We start from the raw sequence: 7,811 nt of genomic DNA on the forward strand, positions 1-7,811 counted from the left end.
GCTGGATAGCTACTATCAATCACATCAAGCTTGCCAAAAAAGGCTTCGCACCTCTTTATATAAGGTATTGCACATTTTGCGGCATTGACTATTGGCACTGGCGTGCCTTTGGTCTCTTCTTGTTAGAAAGTGTATCTTTATGTTTCGTTGTGTACCTGTGAGAACCAAGTGCACAAGCACGAAGAACGATGGATCCAAGGTAGAAAAACATTTTTCACACATGTGAAGATAATACAAAACGGTAAAAGTCAAAGAAGAGTTATATATTAGTAAAAGCCAATAAGCACCTTGGAGCATTACTGGAGTATAAAAGCCACTTTCCAACATGTCCCGTATACCAACCGTATATATCACTTTTCAATGAAAGTTGAAGGAAATATGCCCTAGAGGCAATAATAAAGTTGTTTTTTATATTTTATTATATCATGATAAATGTTTATTATTCATGCTAGAATTGTATTAACCGGAAACTTAGTACATGTGTGAATGCATAGACAAAACATATGGTCCCTAGTATGCCTCTACTTGACTATTCGTTAATCAAAGATGGTTATGTTTCCTAACCATAGACATGTGTTGTCATTTGATGAACGGGATCACGTCATTAGAGAATGATGTGAAGGACATGACCCATCTGTTAGCTTAGCATAATGATCAATATGTTTATTGCTATTGCTTTCTTCATAACTTATACATGTTCCTCTGACTATGAGATTATGCAACTCCCGAATACCAGAGGAACACCTTGTGTGCTATCAAACGTCACAACGTAACTGGGTGATTATAAAGATGCTCTACAGGTGTCTCCGAAGGTGTTTGTGGAGTTGGCATAGATCAAGATTAGGATTTGTCACTCCGTGTATCAGAGAGGTATCTCTGGGCCCTCTCGGTAATGCTCATCACTATAAACCTTGCAAGCAATGTGACTAATAAGTTAGTTGCGGGATGAAGCATTACAGAACGAGTAAAGAGACTTGCCGATAACGATACTGAACTAGATATGAAAATACCGACGATCGAATCTTAGGCAAGTAACATACCGATGACAAAGGGAACAACATATGTTGTTATGCAGTTTGACCGATAAAGATCTTCGCAGAATATGTAGGAGCCAATATGAGCATCCAGGTTCCGCTATTGGTTATTGATCGGAGATGTGTCTCGGTCATGTCTACATAGTTCTCGAACCCGAGGGTCCACACGCTTAACGTTCGATGGCGATATGTATTATGAGTTATGTGTTTTGATGACCTAAGTTTTTCGGAGGTCCGGATGAGATCACCGACGTGACGAGGAGTCTCGAAATGGTCGAAACATAAAGATTGATATATTGGACTATGTTATTCGGACACAGGAAGAGTTCCGAGTGGTTTCGGGTAAAAACAGAGTACCGGAAGGGGTTACCGGAACTCCTCGGGGAAGTAATGGGCCACCATGGGCCTTAGTGGAGAGAGAGGAGGGCCGCAAGGGGCTGGCCATGCACCCTCCCCCTTGGGTCTGAATTGGACTAGGGGAAGGGGGCGACGCTCCCCTTTCCTACTCCCTCTCCCTCTCCTTCCTTCCCCCTCTCTTCCTTGTGGAGGAATCCTACTAGGAGTAGTATTACTTAGGCGAAGCCCTGCGCCCTAGAACACATACGTTTCTCTTAACCGTGTGCGATGCCCCCCTCCACAGTTACACACCTGATCATACCATCGTAGTACTTAGGCGAAGCCCTGCGCCGGTAACATCATCATCACCGTCGCCATGCCGTCGTGCTGACGGAACTCACCCTTGTCCTCAACTGGATCAGGAGAACGAGGGACATCATCGAGATGAACGTGTGCTGAACGTGGAGGTGTCGTACGTTCAGTACTTGGATCTGTTGGATCACGAAGACGTTCGACAATATCAACTGCATTACTAAACTCTTCCGCTTTCGGTTTACGAGGGTACGTGGACACACTCTCCCCTCTCGTTGCTATGCATCCCCTAGATAGATCTTGCGTGAACGTAGGATTTTTTTAAAATACTATGTTCCCCAACAGTGGCATCCGAGCCAGGTCTATGCGCAGATGTTATATGCACGAGTAGAACACAAAGAGTTGTGGGCGATAATATTCATACTGCTTACCACCAACGTCTTACTTTTGATTTGGCGGTATTGTTGGATGAAGCGGCCCAGACCAACATTACATGACCGCGTTCATGAGACTGCTTCTACCGACGTGCTTTGCACATAGGTGGCTAGCGGGTGTCTGTTTCTCCAACTTTAGTAGAATCGAGTTTGACTACGGCCGGTCCTTGTTGAAGGTTAAAACAGCACACTTGACGAAAAATCATTGTGGTTTTGATGCGTAGATAAGAACGCTTGTTGCTAGAAGCCCGTAGCAGCCACGTAAAATTTGCAACAACAAAGTAGAGGACGTATAACTTCTTTTTGCAGGGCTTGATGTGATGTGATATGGTCAAGACATGATGTGATATAAATTGTTGTATAAGATGATCATGTTTTGTAGTAGAGTTATCGGCAACTGGCAGGAGCCATATGGTTGTCGCATTATTGTATGCAATGCAATCGCCATGTAATTGCTTTACTTTATCACTAAGCAATAGCGACAGTCGTAGAAGCAATAGTTGGCGAGACGACAACGATGCTATGATGGAGATCAAGGTATCACGCCGGCGATGGAGATCATGATGATGCTTCGGTGATGGAGATCATGAGCACAAGACGATGATGGACATATCATGTCACATATTTTGATTGCATTGATGTTTATCTTTTATGCATCTTATTTTGCTTAGTACGGCGGTAGCATTATAAGATGATCCCTTACTAAATTTCAAGGTATAAGTGTTCTCCCTGAGTATGCACCGCTGCTACAGTTCATCGTGCCGAGGCACCACGTGATGATCGGGTGTGATAAGCTCTACGTTCACATACAATGGGTGCAAGCCAGTTTTGCACATGCTGAATACTTGGGTTAAACTTGACGAGCCTAACATATGCAGATATGGCCTCGGAACACCGAGACCGAAAGATCGAACATGAATCATATAGTAGATATGATCAACATAGTGATGTTCACCATTGAAAACTACTCCATCTCACGTGATGATCGGACATGGTTTAGTTGAGTTGGATCACATGATCATTTAGATGACTAGAGGGATGTCTTTCTAAGTGGGAGTTCTTAAGTAATATGATTAATTGAACTTTAATTTATCATGAACTTAGTCCTGATAGTTATTTTGCATGTCTATGTTATTGTAGATCAATGGCCCGTGCTACCGTTCCTTTAAATTTTAATATGTTCCTATAGAAAGCTAAGTTGATAGATGATGGTAGCAATTACATGGACTGGGCCCGTAACTTGAGGATTATCCTCATTGCTGAACAGAAGAATTACGTCCTGCAAGCACCGCTAGGTGTACCACCCGCGCCAGCAACTGTAGACATTGTGAATGTCTGGCAGACGCGTGTTGATGACTACTCGATAGTTCAGTATGCCATGCTTTACGGCTTAGAATCGGGACTTCAAAGACGTTTTGAATGTCATGGAGCATATGAGATGTTCCATGAGTTGAAGTTAATATTTCAAGCAAATGCCTAAGTTGAGAGATATGAAGTCTCCAACAAGTTCTACAGCTGCAAAATGGAGGATAATAGTTCTGTCAGTGAACATATACTCAGAATGTCTGGGTACCATAACCACTTGACTCAACTGGGAGTTAATCTTCCTGATGATAGTGTCATTGACAGAGTTCTTCAATTACTGCCACCAAGCTATAAAGGCTTCGTGATGAACCATAATATGCAAGGGATGAACAAGACGATTCCCGAGCTCTTCGCAATGCTAAAGGCTGCATAGGTAGAAATCAAGAAGGAGAATCAAGTTTGATGGTCAACAAGACCACTAGTTTCAACAAAAAGGGCAAAGGAAAGAAGGGGAACTTCAAGAAGAACGGCAAGAAAGTTGTTGCTCGGGAGAAGAAACCCAAGTCTGGACCAAAGCCTGAAACTGAGTGCTTCTACTACAAAGGGTCTGGTCACTGGAAGCAGAATTGCCCAAGTATTTGGTGGATAAGAAGGATGGCAATGTGAAAGGTATATTTGATATACATGTTATTGATGTGTACCTTACTAATGCCCGTAGTAGCGCCTGGGTATTTGATACTAGTTCTGTTGCTCATATTTGCAACTCGAAACAGGGGCTATAGATTAAATGAAGATTGGCTAAGGACGAGGTGACGATGCGTGTAGGAAATGGTTCCAAGGTCAATGTGATCGCCGTCGGCACGGTACCTCTACATCTAGCTTTGGGATTAGTTTTACACCCGAATAATTGTTATTTGGTGCCAGCGACATTATATCTGGATCTTGTTTGATGCGAGACGGTTATTCATTTAAATCAGAGAATAATGGTTGTTCTATTTACATGAGTAATATCTTTTATGGTTATGCACCCTTGTGGAGTGGTCTATTTTTGTTGAATCTCGATCGTGGTGATACACATGTTCATAATATTGAAGCCAAAAGATGCAAAGTTGATAATTATAGTGCAACTTATTTGTGGCACTGCCGTTTAGGTCATATTGGGGTAAAGCGCATGAAGAAACTCCATGCTGATGGGCTTTTGGAATCACTTGATTATGAATCATTTGGTGTTTGTGAACCATGCCTCATGGGCAATATGACTAAAACTCCGTTCTCCGAAACAGTGGTACGAGCTACTGACTTATTGGAAATAATACATACCGATGTATGCGGTCCAATGAGTGTTGAGGCTCGTGGCGGGTATCTTTATTTTCTGATCTTCATAGATGATTTGAGCAGATATTGGTATATCTACTTAATGAAACATAAGTCTGAAACGTTTGAAAAGTTCAAAGAATTTCAGAGTGAAGTGGAAAATCATCGTAACAAGAAAATAAAATTTCTACGATCTGATCGTGGAGGAGAATATTTGAGTTAGAGTTCAGTCTTCATTTGAAACAATGTGGAATAGTTTTGTAGCTGACGCCTCCTGGAACACCATAGCGTAATGGTGTGTCCAAACGTCGTAACCATACTTTATTGGATATGGTGCGATCTATGATGTCTCTTACTGGTTTACCACTATCGTTTTGGGGTTATGCTTTAGAGACGGTTGCATTCACATTAAATAGGGCACCATCGAAATCCGTTGAGACGATGCCTTATGAACTGTAGTTTGGCAAGAAACCAAAGTTGTTGTTTCTTAAAGTTTGGGGCTGCGATGCTTATGTGAAAATCTTCAACCTGATAAGCTCTAACCCAAATCAGAGAAGTGTGTCTTCATAGGATACCCAAAGGAAATTGTTGGGTACACCTTCTATCACAGATCCGAAGGCAAGATATTGGTTGCTAAAAATGGATCCTTTCTAGAGAAAGAGTTTCTCTCGAAAGAAGTGAGTGGGAGGAAAGTAGAACTTGATGAGGTAATTGTACCATCTACTGAATTGGACAGTAGTTCATCACAAAAATCAGTTCCAGTGATTCCTACACCAATTAGTGAGGAAGCTAATGATGATGATCATGAAACTTCGGATCAAGTTACTACCAAACCTCATAGGTCATCCAGAGTACGATCCACATCAGAGTGGTACGGTAATCCCGTTCTAGATGTCATATTACTAGACCATGATGAACCTACAAACTATGAGGAAGCGATGATGAGCCCAGATTCCACGAAATGGCTTGAGGCCATGAAATCTAAGATGGGATCCATGTATGAGAACAAAGTGTGGACTTTTGTGGACTTGCCATATGATCGGCAAGCCATAGAAAATAAATGGATCTTCTAGAAGAAGACTAACGCTGACGGTAATGTTACTGTCTACAAAGCTCGACTTGCTGCGAAAGGTTTTTGACAAGTTCAAGGAGTTGACTATGATGAGACTTTCTCACTCGTAGTGATGCTTAAGTTTATCTGAATCATGTTAGCAATTGCCGCATTTTATGATTATGAAATTTGGCAAATGGATGTCAAAACTGCATTCCTTAATGGATTTCTTAAAGAAGAGTTGTATATGATGCAACCAGAAGGTTTTGTCAATCCAAAGGGTGCTAACAAAGTGTGCAAGCTCAAGCAATCCATTTATGGACTGGTGCAAGCCTCTCGGAGTTGGAATATATGCTTTGATAGTGTGATCAAAGCATATGGTTTTATACAGATTTTTGGAGAAGCCTGTATTTACAAGAAAGTGAGTGGGAGCTCTGTAGCATTTCTAATATTATATGTGGATGACATATTGTTGATTGGAAATGATACTGAATTTCTGGATATCATAAAAGGATACTTGAATAAGATTTTTTTTCCATGAAAGACCTTGGTGAAGCTGCTTACATATTCGGCATCAAGATCTATAGATATAGATCAAGACGCTTAATTGGAATTTCACGAAGCACATACCTTGATAAGATCTTGAATAAGTTCAAAATGGATCAGTCAAAGAAAGGGTTCTTTCCTGTGTTACAAGGTGTGAAATTGAGTCAGACTCAATGCCCGACCACTGTAGAAGATAGAGATAAGATGAAATTAGTTCCTTATGCTTCAGCCATAGGCTCTATCATGTTTGCAATGCTATGTAGCAGACCTGATGTGTGCCTTTCTATAAGTATAGCATGGAGGTACCAAAGTAATCCAGGAGTGGATCACTGGACAGCGGTCAAAACATCCTGAAATACCTGAAAAGGACTAAGGATATGTTTCTCGTTTATGGAGGTGACAAAGAGCTTGTTGTAAATGTATACACTGATGAAAGCTTTGACACTGATCTGGATGACTCTAAGTCGCAATTCGGATATGTATTTATATTGAATGGTGGAGCTGTCAGTTGGTGCAATTCCAAGCAAAGTGTCGTGGCGGGATCTACGTGTGAAGTGGAGTACATAGCTACTTCGGAAGCAGCAAATGAAGGAGTCTGAATGAAGGAGTTCATATCCAATCTAGGCGTAATACCTAGTGCATCGGGTCCAATGAAAATCTTTTATGACAATACTGGAACAATTGCCTTGGCTAAGGAATCCAGATTTCACAAGAGAACCAAACACATCAAGAGACGCTTCAATTCCATCCGACATCAAGTCGCGGAGGGATAAATAGAGATTTGCAAAGTACATATGGATCTGAATGTTGCAGACCCGTCGACTAAGCCTCTTCCACGAGCAAAACATGATCAGCACTAAGACTCCATGGGTGTTAGAATCATTACCATGAAATCTAGACTATTAACTCTAGTGCAAGTGGGAGACTGAAGGAAATATTCCCTAGAGGCAATAATAAAGTTGTTATTTATATTTCCTTATATCATGATAAATGTTTATTATTCATGCTAGAATTGTATTAATCGGAAACTTAGTACATGTGTGAATACATAGAAAAAACATATGGTCCCTAGTATGCCTCTACTGGACAAGCTTGTTAATCAAAGATGGATATGTTTCCTAACCATAGACATGTGTTGTCATTTGATGAATGGGATCACATCATTAGAGAATGATGTTATGGACATGACCCATCCATTAGTTTAGCATAATGATCAATAACTTTATTGCTATTGCTTTCTTCATAACTTATATATGTTCCTCTGACTATGAGATTATGCAACTCCCGAATAATAGAGAAATACCTTGTGTGCTATCAAACATCACAACGTAACTGGGTGATTATAAAGATGCTCTACAAGTGTATCCGAAGGTGTCTGTGGAGTTGACATAAATCGGGATTAGGATTTGTCCCTTCGTGTATCGGAGATGAATCTCTAGGCCCTCTCGGTAATGCTCATCACTATAAGCCTTTCAAGCA

The sequence above is a fragment of the Triticum aestivum genome, chromosome 4B, assembly GCF_018294505.1.
Source record: "Triticum aestivum cultivar Chinese Spring chromosome 4B, IWGSC CS RefSeq v2.1, whole genome shotgun sequence".
Lineage (NCBI taxonomy): Eukaryota > Viridiplantae > Streptophyta > Magnoliopsida > Poales > Poaceae > Triticum > Triticum aestivum.